Genomic DNA, 13,178 nt, shown 5'->3' with positions numbered 1-13,178 from the left:
TGGAGGTGACCTTCAAGCTATTTTAATCTGACTACCATCCCAAAACAGTTCTCTGTCTAGCCAAATCAAATGAAAATTTCCATACAAAATGCACAGTTTATCACAATTCGGGTCAAGATCAAGAACACGATTCAAAGTAACATAAAAACACAAACAAAAAGCTCGTTCTGTCGGGTGATAATCCGACGGTTTCGTTTTCATCCCCCAACCGGTGATGCCACTTGGCACCACTGTCAACTCCAATATTGATCTCCCTGTAGCACGATTGAGCGTATCTCCAAAAAACCGAGATGACGTGTTGATGCGCATTGAATACAAATCGGCACGACAAACAAAAATATTCATCGTTACAAACGCTCAACCGCACCACATCGCAAAAGCAAATGGACGCATTTTTCCAGCTGGTAGTGTCCCTTTCCCAAACGGGCATCACAAAACCTTCAAAGGGGTGTATGTAAATTGGGCCAAAGATATCACAAATGAGAGTAGGACCGAAAGCTGCCCAATAAAGGCATCAGGCAAAAAAGAAAAGCTACAAAACGCTTGTTTTGATTTCAAGGTTTGGTGTCCTTCTTGTGTATGCAGGACACGGCATCGCACATGGCACACGCACCATCACCTCCACGACTGGCCGATCGACTGAACGGGCTGAACATAAATACCAATTACCGTCAACCCATACACACCACACACGAGCATCATCAACAGCATCATCACCACCACCACCACCACCGGAATATGATCAAACATGAAAATTCCACCCACGGAGAACCGATGAAAAATGCTGATCAAATTCCGAGCACGAGGTTTGATTGGTTTGATTTAAAAAAGTAAATCGTCACACCTCGCGCGGCAATGTGAAACACGATTGTGTGAAAAGTTGGCGACGATGTTTTGCCGCCCCTGACCATATGGAAACGCGGGAAAACGGGTCGATAAGGATATTTTGGGAGCGTTGTCTTGTTTGTCGCACAGGGTACACAGAATGAACAAAAAAAATCACAGTGATTAATTTTAATTAATTTCACTCTCTCCACCGCTCTATACGTTCCGAAATGTGGAACGCGTTTGCACTTCGTTGCATTGCATTGCAGCGTGTGTTCGTTACACACAAAAGCGTATGTAAAACGTATCCTGCCGTACCCGTATGTTGACGCATCGTAACGCAGCTGAAACGATGAAAAAGAAAGGACACGGATGGCAATGGATGGTAGTGAGACAACACAAACACACGCAGCGAAGAGAACGGTGGGATAAAAATGCCACCGACAGCAATTTTCCATAATTAATTACATTCACAGCCCTTTGCACAATCTTGGACATTTTGTGGCCTTTTATGTGACAGTTTCGATGTGGATGGTTTTGGGCAGGGTTTTTTTTTTGTTTTTGTTATTTTATTAAGAGAGGAAAATTGGTCAACCGTGGGTAACGGTGAATAATTACAGGCGCGGTCCGAGTGCGGCATATGCTCAGTGGGATTGGTTTTCCGAGGATTGGCCTCGCTCGTTATCCGTGATGAGCATATTGGTATGAAATTGTTAATTACTGCCAGGTGGAATGTGGCGGATTCAGGCAAATCGTTCGTGTATGCGGAGTGAGAATTTTCCGCTTATGTTGACCGTGAAGGGACAAGGATCAAATTTTCATATATTCCTTTATTTTCGTTTTATCGATTGGATAAATGCAAAATGTTACCTCAGTACTAAGTGCTGGAAAGACTTGGAAAGTTTATAACAGTGAACGTGTTTAAGTTTAAAAACAACGCTTAATTTTAAATTGAAAATAAAATAAAAACTTTAATATTTATCCAAATGTATCTCTTTTACGTAAACAACTTCAAGAAATATCTCGCTTTATAACGAAAATATTGCGTGTTGATTTCGCTTTATAATTTATGGAAAGCTTCATCTTATTCCCACCGCTCCAATGAGCACTGACGCAGGGATTCATCCTTTACCCACCAACCAATCCTTGGACCAGTGCCATTGCAAACAGTTTCCCAGGAGCAGCAGAGCGCGGTGCTACACAGCACGATGATACTGAATCATACCGCCCGGGTCCATTGCGAGCCCAACGAAAAGCGTTTCACGGCAAACGCCATTACTAACCAATCGCGCGTACAAATAATCTCGCACGAAAGTGCCGAAAAAACGTGAGCCGATTCGGAAATGAGTTTCGAGCGTCCGGGGGGAAAACACTCCAGCAGGGTACTTCCCAGATTCAACTTCCGCAAAAGTGATATAAAGAAATCATCTATTTCGCACAACGGCATAGCGAAGGGTGGGGGTACGAGCTGTGTTTTAGTTTTCGCTCGTTTTTAGCATTTCAACTGCTTCCTTCCAAAGACACTAGACCTCTTATTGGGTGGGGCAGTAGGTCCATGGTGGCGGTGAGTGTGCAGCGAAATCGATCCTTAGCAAGAGCATTAGCAACCTGCGCGTATTGAAAAGCACTCCCTGCTCCAGGGCATTTCTCAGCTTCAGTAGAAGCTTGCGCCGCAGGCACCGGCAACTTCGCCGGGTGATAATCATGATCAGCCAGTGGCGGAAGCTCCTAAAGCAGCAGCAGCTTGCTCGTTTTTAATATATTCTGCACCTGTCACCAGGCGACACCTCTGCATTGGAATATTAGTTTCCGGTTGGGATAGGCGGAACCGGGGGCCGAGAGCGACTTCCAAAAACAGAGCGTGCAAGGAAGACGTCACAAACGCCGAGTTTTGAGATGGCGATGAAAAGGGCTTGGCAACATATTTACCGCTTCGCTGTCGATAAGTGAATGAACGCGGGTAGTCTGGGTGCACAAAACCCTTTCATCTGTGTGAGAAACCTGGGGAGAGATTATTGTGATGAGGCTTTGGGTCCCGAGGAGTTATTTAATTCCATCAAAGTGTGTTCCAATTTCGTGCAATTTCATTATCCCGGCAGCTATCATCATGATTGGTGCAGCTTGGTAAAGCTTCCCTGCTAAACCTTTGCGGGCTTGGACGTGGATTAAGATGATGAAGTTGATGCAGCAGAGCAGACATCTGGAAGACCTGGAGCAGCATCGAGATGCATTGGAAGGGATTTAGCGTTCCGCTTTGAACGTTTCGATTGCATCTTTTCGTCTGTGTATGAAGTGTGATTTGTTTAGTAATAAGATTGGATTTGATGCGCGAACCAGAAAGCGAATGAAATTCTCCTCGAAGGTGTTTAAGTACACCACAAGTCTTAGACACAGATTAAATGACATTGCATTCAGCGCAAAATCCTTCATCAAATGAAAGTGAAAGGAATTGGAGGGTGAAATATGTTTTTAGAAACGATATTCCCATCGGTTAACATCCTTCTTAGTACTTTGATATCATCTCAAGGCTACTTTACTCTAGTAAGGAGCTTTATCAACATCCAATATAGATGTTCACACACAAAGACAAAAAGTAACAAGAACAACGCTTTCTTTCTGCCCGTGTTTCTTTCCTAGAAGGCTCCTCATAATGCTCCACTTCCAGGATTGCTCTTGGGATTTTCCAACTGCCCACAAAAAAAAAGCAGAATCGGGCCATCCTCGATAAATTTATAAAAGCAATGAAAAGCCACTCAAACGAAATGGGGCACACCGATCTTTGGGTTTCGTTAAGTAGGAAGCAGTTCAAGGAAGAGGGCAACTTTGTTTTTCGATCTCTTCGCTGGAAGACAGACGGCTGCTACACAATTCACATTGTCATTCGGGCGTGGAAACGCATTATTGTCCGTTAGTAGCTGGAATCGGTGAGATTACACAGCTTTTGCTTGTAGAGGCTAGAAAGACACTCTGATTAAAGTAGGTTTTGGATAGGAGAACATAGAACTTAAGAGGAAGTGAAAGAACAAAACATGAACTTCCAATATTCTCAATTGATATGGTTAACAGTTCTTAGGGAATCTTGAAGGATGTAACAACAAGTACATGATTTATACGAAGACGACAATAGATGGTTTACTCTTGAGTCCCTTTCCAAACATCTTGAACCTTCCCAATAAAGACCTTCCTAATAAAATGAGTTCGTTAATTTCCACAATGGTTTCTACAACAGTTTTAGTGAAGAGTTGGAAATACTTTCGATTTGCTATTTTGCCATTCAAAATCTAAGAAATTCTAATAAGCCTAATCTTGTTCTGACTGCAAAACATTTTAAAGTCCCTTTCAATTTGAATCACTCATTAGCTTCAAACTAAAACTACACAATGATTCAATGTGATACTTTGTTGCTATCATTCAGCATGACCTAATTACGCAACGCAAACCCCCAAACACAGCGAAATCCGAACGTCGTCCATCCCCAACGCCTCCACACCGCTTGATGCAATATTGCAAAATCATGTGATTTAAAATTCGGCTTTATTTGCATGAGATAACCATTTCTCTAGCTCGAGCGCTCTAATGAAGTCATCCATTATGCATTGGCACTGGATGTGGATGTGTCTGTCGGCGCCCGAACAACATTCACTCATCTCATCCACCATCGATCGATAGGGGCTTTTCAATCGTAGTAAATGACACGATGAAGTCACTGTTCGCAGATCAATCGGAATGAATTCAAGGCCAAAACGGCTATCTCTGGCTGGCTCAGGGGGTGTTTCGTCAAATCCGGCGATTGTGGCGAAATAAAGTAGCCGTCCCTATCCCCAAAATGGGGGCGCTTTGGGCGATGATTATAGGGAGGTGGGATATTTCTCGCAGACAGGAAACAACAAACGGGGCATCAAACATCCGCCGAGTGTGAGTGTGTTTGAGTAATCATATCGATGTGTGAGCGGCGCAAAATTTGGAACGCAGGGCAAAAGAGTCACTGTCGGTGTATGTAGCCGATGCCGGCGGGTAGCAGTGATCTGTGCGAAGGCATTGAGCCGTCTGTTCCATGTCTGTTCAGTTGAGTTATTTGGAAGGGACAGGGCACATTCGTGTTCTAGCGGGCTGTGGTGTGTCTTAGAAACCACCCAACGGATATGCCCGTTACTTGCCGAGGACGAAGTCGTTCGGGTGTAGTTTGAAGGTATGAAGTATTCCATTTGCCCAAAAAACTTGATCCGTACAAAGATCAACAGGCAGCGCGTTTGGTTCGTGATACGCTGGGGCTAGTTGAACTAGGCACATCAACAGCAGCAGCATAATTGAATGGTTTCGGCGTCTAGTAAAGCGGCTCCTAGGCGCACATGATTAGAACGCAACATGACGAACCTTCGATGCCCGGGCGTCGATAGCTACGACGCGTACGATAGCGTCTGATGGATGAGTTGTGACTTTTGCCGATGTCTCGGTTCTCCCAACTCCTCAGCTCCCGGTATTTTTTTTTTCAAAGGGGCAGGCAAATTAAAACAGCCAACCAAAAGAGTTTGATTGCTGCGCGCGCGATGATGCCGACCGGTCGATTGCAAACAGACGGGAAGTTTTGTGTCGTCTCCACTCTTTCCCACTCGAGCCCTTCGCAGGAGTGGTATCTTATTTCTTCCTTTCGATCGCGGTAATGATGCGACGACGTCCGAATGGGAAGCACACGATGGGAAAACACCAGCCTCTGGCTGGTCGTCCATCTACTCTGGTCGTTGCTTTGGCGAGAGTGATGATTTAATGGATCAATAGAATCGAACCCAGCGTAGAAGGCAGCCCAGTCATCGCCCGCGTCACACCGCGGCGTATCGACTGGAGAAAAGTAGATCAGGTTTCAAGGTGCTCTAGATGTATCCCGGAGCCGCCCCTGGGGAGGAAGGTTAGTGTTGCTGAGGTTCATCAATTGTACGCTACGGCGTACGGGGCACAGCCCTTGGAGATACCCGTTTTGTGCGGACGATGCGATGTGAAAGAGATAAATTAGGTGTATGGTCGTTGACCCGTTAGGTCACACACACACGCACGTGCACATTACACCAAAAAGGCTGATGTGGACGGCTATGGACGGGTATTGGCAAAAGGCCAATTAGGTAAGGTTCGCTTCCTTCACTACACTCTTTCGCTCGAAGAGCTCTTGAGCATGGCGTGCCAAGGCGTTGAGCAGGGAGTGTTGGATATGGACATCTTATTTTGCAGGATAAGCTTCATTCTAGTGGTAAACGTGTGATTGAGGTGGTTGAAATAAAACCAAAATTCCTGACCAATGTGTAAGGAGCTTCTAGGACGGTTCAATAAGGCTATCCAAAAAACGACAGAGATTGATCTAGGATTGATCGCAGTAATGTAGAGTGATGTATTTGTTGTGACTGGTAGACATTTTTTTGTTTTGCTCCCAGCATAATAAAGGCATTTAAAATAGAGGGCATCTGTAAGCGAAACTGATATGTTTGTGCTGTAGCATACACATCAAGTTGAACGTCAAGAATTAACGTTACTACTTTAGCACAGCAACCTTTATTACCAAAAATACTGCAAAATGTATTAATAATTCAATAAAATAAGCTCGAAATCTTGAATTATCAAGTGCTTTTTAATCGAAATGGCGTACATTCATTTAAAATACAAAAATAAAACAAAAATACTCATTCATAGTCTGTTCTACGCCCAAAACGTTCAATCTTGCAAGAAACAACCTATACATTTTCCTTTGGACGTAAATAAAGAGCACATTGACCTTTGCCGGAAGCTGTCAGCAGCCACATGGAAAACATCAATCGATTTGTGACGATGTTGGTTTTTTCTATACAATTTGTGCCACAAATCCAATTTCACAAGGCAAGAGCCTTCCCCGGCACAGAAGCAGCGGGCAAAGGTAGGACAGCCAAAACCCCAATTGTTTGCTATCATTCAACATTTAGACTAGAACAATTCTCCCATCAAACGAATCCTGGGGTTTCGTGTTACGATGCCGGTGTGTGTGTGTGTGTTTGGAAGGATTCCAGATTTGTTTCCCCCAAACCGATCGATCGATCGGTTGTCAGCCAGCCAGCCCGGGTTGTGCTAGCCGTTGCTGACGGCACACCGCGGATTAGTGTCACTGTCACGGATTTGCCGGGATGGCGTATTCGTTCCCGGGTGTCACACCTGATCATCGTCTAGGCTGGCGGCACCAAATAGCGCTGCAAGCCGCCCGATTGCGATTGGGCCACTGACCGTAAAGTTGGCTTTAGTCCTCCCTCACCCATTGCTGTTGTCCGATTGACGTTTACAATTTGATTGTTTGCTAACTCGTCGCAAACACGCACCCACGTTTGGCGGAATTTTGCGCGTTAGTAGAGTGTTGAGGCAGCCGGGCGAGCCGGAGTAGCATCGTGTACACGTGGCGGCATTTGATGTTTTTGCGCGCCCGGTGCAATTTTGGACACAATGATGTGTTAGGATTTGGTAGCTTGACTAAGGATAAGGATGGTTGTGACAGTGCCAATCTGCCGGAGGGGCTTTCAGGTTGATGGATTTCATTTGAAATATGTTTGTTGTATCGGAAACTGCATCAGAAAATAAACACAGTAATTGGCGAACATTGGAAATTGTGCGAAACGGAAGATGCATCTATGCATTAAAGTTTTAATGAAATGATAAATCAAGAGAACTTAAGGCTTTAATAAATTAATTATTTTTAGAGTTCAGTATCTATCAATATGGAATATTAAACCAATAAGTTGTACGATAAGCATATGATTAAGTCCTTACTGATTTCTAAAGAAAATAAATTTTTATTTCAGAATACGAAATTTCGTCATTTATTAGATTTAGATACTTCATTATAATATATCTAAAAACTAATATATTTTTTTAAGCTCTTTAGTATTTGTACAAGAACAAATGTATTAATTTTATTAATCACTTTAAAGCTTCATGTTAGAATTCTAGTCAATTAATTTTCAGGAACTAATTTTAAAATATTCTCTGTACTACAGTAAAATAAAGGATGCTCTGTCGATTCAGATTTTTTTTTGCATATGAAAAACGAGACAGGAGATGAAGATAAAAAAAAGCAGCGTTTCCTCTTCAAAAAGGCAAAAAAACAACCATTTCGGTACGGCCGCGTGACATGGAAATTTATTTTTAATTATTTAATGGATTGTTGATTATTTAAATCTGATTCGCGCTGATGAAACACATTTCTGCTGCTGACTCGGAATGAACCGAAACAGCGAGAAACACGGGAAGAGAAGCAAAAGCGACAAAAAATATGGGAAGATTCGTTGGGGAAAAACCTGACCTGACACGTGCGAAGCAGTGCGCAGTGCGTGTGCAGATTTGGTGCCTGTGCTTTTTTCGCCAATTTGTTCAATACATTGAAAGTGGGATATTTTATTTTTGTTCCTGCTCTCCTAGTTTCAACTAATGCACAAACCATTCGCTTCCCAGCTGGGGCAAAAGGAAAGCTGAAGGTGAAGAGGAGATACAATAAAAGGAAAATCACGAAATGAATAAATTTGTGAATCACTTTGGGCATCCATTCTACCCGACCTATCTCAATGCAATTTTGAGTTGGCCCAACTAGCGGCGAATTGCAATTTGGTGCTGTTTTCTTTTTTTGTTTATTCATCCTGTGTAGTCTGTGTTTTTCTGAGTTGTGCTGCCAGTCACTGAGGGTAGAATTTGTGTCGTACAGTTAAAAAAAACCTGAGCTTTTTCCTGTTCATTACCATTGCTTTCACGAGCAGAAGGAATAAATTGAAATCCTCGTAAATAGGACAACTTTCTGCCTTCCTTTTTTGAGTGTACTGTTTGTTAATCTTTGTTATAACACTGTATTTTACTCAATTTGTTAGCACGGAGATGATGTACCTGGTTCTTGTTGGAAATGCTGGCGAACTATCGAAGCGAGGGAGAAATAGATAAAGAAAGAGAGAGAGAGAGCCTTTATCGATGGATAGTTGCATTTTGTTGCATGCTAAAACAAATGCTGAGAAATAGATGCTCTAGCGTTTGGACCTTATTTGCGGCATAATATTCTCGAAGTTCCACTGTGTTTCACATGAGTTTTTGAACATCGATTGAAACCCTAACTCACTAAGGCAAAATAGAGCGCATTTTTTCATAAATTGACAAACCCCAAACCCAAAAATGTATCGTTTCAAGAGTTTTGAAAGCTTCCAAATTATATTCATTGATATTTAACTGGTTGCTTAAAGCAAGAAACGAAAGAGCCTTCGTCAGCAAAATATTATAAATATCGCTCTCTCCAACTCACAGGCAGAGTAATTTTACTGAAACCCTTTAACACAATTTATTACGGTCGCTATGGCCGGTGAATGCTAAAAGCATAAAAGCGCCAATTTAAACTGCCACCACTGCCCCTCCAGAAAACCCCGTACCATTCAAGAGGCACTGCGCCACCATTCCACCATTTCCAATAGGGTCCACTTGTTTGAACAGCCATCAAATGGTCAAATATCAGAGCCGAGCAGCCGACGCATGTGACACGATAAACACGGCTGACCAAAAATTAATGATTTCATGCTGCAGCACACGCGCAACAAGGATGGCCATCCGGCTTGCGAACCACACACACACACGCACACGCACATAGATCGTCGCTTTATTTATTATTAATTAACAATCAATTCGTTCCTTTCGGGGCACACAGATAGGCGCCCGGTTGCAACATTGGCTCACCGAAACGCACGCCCTGCTGCCCAGCTGGCCGATAGGCAAGCTTCCTTTCATCACAGACACACACACAGCCTGCCCGCCTGGGAATATTCATTTCAAACAGCCGATTTTCAACGATCAACACCGGCAAAATGTGTTTATAGTGTCCACCATACTCCTCTCCCGTCCCCACTCTATCAGCGGCAGAACGGTTTATCACCAACGTTCGGGGTTTTGTTGACGTCGTATACCTACGCTGGGGACTCGTGTGGGCATGTGTGGATAAATAAATTTGCAGGCTTTTTCAAAATTTTAATATTATCATTATCCCTCCCCCCTCCCCCCACTGCTAGCTACAACAGATGGGGAAAAGGGGTTTAAATTATTATCGCTATAATCGAAGTTATGTTTTGCATGTCCTATGCTGCTGCGGCAGACAAATAGAACCTAAAACTTCGTGCACACACGCGGAGGATATAAATTGCATTTTCACTCGCTTCAGGTTGTTTGTTTTGGCACAAAACCCGGAACACGGAATCCTGGAATTTGGACAACCGATACACATTTGTGCGGTGATGTGTTCCCCGATTGAAGCGCCAAAAAGGTAGAACAGTTGGTGCATGGGTCGGATTTAAAGTTGGTCCAGTTTGGTCGCATGAAATTTAAGAGTTAGCCAAAATGGGGTAATTATTTTAGTTTTAATGTATGATTTAATGATACTAAAGGATTTCAACATTGTGTTTAGTTTCCCAAAATGTTTTTACAAATTGAGATCATTATAGCCGAAAAAGAAAGCAAAAGTAGTATTACATAACATTAACATAAAAAGGAAACAATAAGTGCAATAATTCTATGTAAACAAATTAATTTTTAATATTTAAAACAGAAAAGAATATAAAACAAGTTGAAGAAAAAGTATTCTGAATTAAAATGCAAAAAACACAAACAAGATAGAGTAAAAGATATCAGAAACGAAATCTGTAGAAATATTTACAAAAAGTAAACAGACACATTAAAATAAAACATGATAGATTCAAAAATCAAGAAAACAAACTAGATAATTCAATAGCTTTAGGCATTATATTTTTCAATCCAACTAAATTTGATAATTTCGTGGGGAAAGGTATTTATGATAAATTTTGCAAAATATATCTTGAACCTATAAAAATGGCTTTAATCCAGCAACACCCACATGTCGTTACGGCACCAAACGGCGTCGTATAGAATTTATAATTGCCTCGTTTTGGCAAACAACTTTCTTGGTTTTAATCTCACCAAAGTTGGACTGAGCCGCTATAAATAGTTTTACAACCATAAACACGCTCGCTCGCTCGAGAACGCCCGTGTGCGCTGCTGCTTATATTCGTTGCGGCAATTTTTACTCGCTATATTTGCATATCTCGTTAGCAGTTTCCCACGATATGGAGGGCAAATAGTTAAATTTAATTGCTGATGGTGTAAATACTGGAGCGAACGGGGCTCTATGTTTTACCGGGCGCCGCCACAGTCACAAACCGTTGCCGGTCGTGTATATCGGCCATAAATTCGCGGGCGTTTCTTCTCGTGTTTTTTCCCCGCAACGGAACACGGAAACACGGGCGCTATAAATCTATAATAAACGATTAAATTACCCAATTCAAATCAAATCCACCGCCGCCGGTGTACAGACGAATGTCGTGTGAGCTTGTAATTCGAAACACTTCACAAACCTGCCTGAAGCTGTAATACGGTTTTACTTCATACTTGCTTCGTGTGTGCTTGGCCCCATACGGTACAGATTTGGGTTATGGCGAAAGGTGCCGAATCGCGTTAAATTACCTGCAAGTATAGAACGGAACGAAGGAGAAATATGAGCGAAACTTGCACTAATCGTGCTTGATTGGTGTTTGTGCTGATGGGGTTCGGCCCCACAAGGTTAGAAAGTGTACGAGTGTGTGTGTGTGTAGCGTGTCGGGAACGAATTAACCCACAAATAGGACTCGCTTTTCTCTACTTCCAAGGAGTGGTAGCGAAATGAGTTGAAAACGAGGAAAAAATCCCTTTAATCAGATTAAAACCCCTTTTCGGAATTTTCTTTATGTTTGTTTCTTTTCCATTTGCTCCACCCTACTGGATGGAAAGAGGGGTGAAGTTCTCGACCCGGGGGCGGAAACGTAACCGGAAATCTAACCATTTTTCTTGACCACCGCGCGGAAACATAGTAATAAACACCCCGGCCCAAAACCAGAAAATGATCACTAAATCATGAAGCGGCCAGCCCAACGAAGCGAATGGCGACGATGGCGGGTGTCGATGCGCCAAAAACCACTCCCCAGGCCTATTATTCACGGTCTCCCAATTAACCTATTTGGAGCATTCCGTGCGGCTCCCACCGACCCACAAGATGCTCCAGATATGGCTAATTTCACAATACCTTGTGTGTGTGATGGATGGTGCAAAAAAAAGGGCAATTGGAGAAAAGGCAACGAAATGCTCTTGTAGCAGCTCCAACCAAAAAAGGTGGCACCGCCGCCGACACTGAACTAATCGGCTTCCTCATCAGGGAGAGGTTTCATCAACACCAACCACCAAACCACGGCTCGAAATGAGCGCTTTCTTTCGCCTGACAGGGTACCGGAAGGGAGGTTGAGGGATACTAAATAAACATTGCTAGTTAGATTAATGCATTTGGGAGCATTTTTTTTTTGTGACGACCTGAGGCCCCGTTGATTAGATGGCACAGCGTAGCACAGAACCGTGTAGCTCTTTGTGGGAAACGCTATTAAGAGGAGCATTATGAGACACACCTGTATGTTTGCGTTGTGGTGGGAATACTTCTATACCTGTTGGAGCTGTCGTGATCAGTGAGAAAGATCGCAATGTGTTTGAGGCAGAGATATGTCATAATTTTGTGAAATGGCTCAACAACGCGAGTTGCTAATACATCAAACATTCATACATGCTTGGATCTTTCCTGATAGGTAGAATTATCTATGACATCAACTACGAATTACCTTTGAAGCTTAAGATGTAACAGGAATGATGGCTAGTAATAAATCAATTCCGGCTAGCTCCAAAAATTTTTGGTAAAAATTCTGGACATTAGATCGGGAATCATTTTCGGCATCTCCCCGAAAATAAGCGTTTTGGTCGTATGCAGATACGATTGAATTGATATTCGCATAAATCCCAATGTACTTGTAAACGAAACATATTTATGGAGATTCCTGAACTAAATCCGCTTCTGAAACTTCTGATTTCAATTCCAGAACTGATTCTGATTCTGGAGCCAACTTCAATTCATGAACTAATCCCTATTCTGGCTCTAGAACCGATTGGAATTCCCGGGTCAATTCCTATTGCGGAAAAAAATCAAGGATTGTAGTCTGCTCCAGAATCGGATCCATATCGGACCAACTGTTCATTCCCTTCAACTGTGGTTGCTAGTATATTTTGTAGCCAGCAAGTAACAGGACGTTAGCGCTGGAACCGGAAAACCTCTTAATTAAGTCAATTTATTTTTTGTCTTAAGGAAAATTTGGCATCCTCCATCAGTTTTGGCAAAAAGTGGATACTATTCAAAATTAGGAAACACTGTAGTCTGGCTCCCACAACCCAATTGTAGCGGCATAAGTTGCATCATTATTAGGTGTCGGCAGAGACTCATCGGGCTTCCACCCGCTCGCTCC

At 42.7% G+C, this 13,178-nt stretch overlaps 1 protein-coding gene across 4 annotated transcripts in view; it reads right to left on the bottom strand.

Moving 5' to 3' along the window:
* Positions 1–13,178, bottom strand: part of LOC120957390 (insulin-like growth factor-binding protein complex acid labile subunit) — a 115,444-nt gene that overhangs the window by 82,134 nt on the left and 20,132 nt on the right. The gene's annotated exons all lie outside the window — the stretch shown is intronic.

The sequence above is a fragment of the Anopheles coluzzii genome, chromosome 3, assembly GCF_943734685.1.
Source record: "Anopheles coluzzii chromosome 3, AcolN3, whole genome shotgun sequence".
NCBI lineage: Eukaryota > Metazoa > Arthropoda > Insecta > Diptera > Culicidae > Anopheles > Anopheles coluzzii.
Note: the sequence above shows the minus strand (reverse complement) of the source record. Positions and strands in the feature narration are given on the sequence as shown.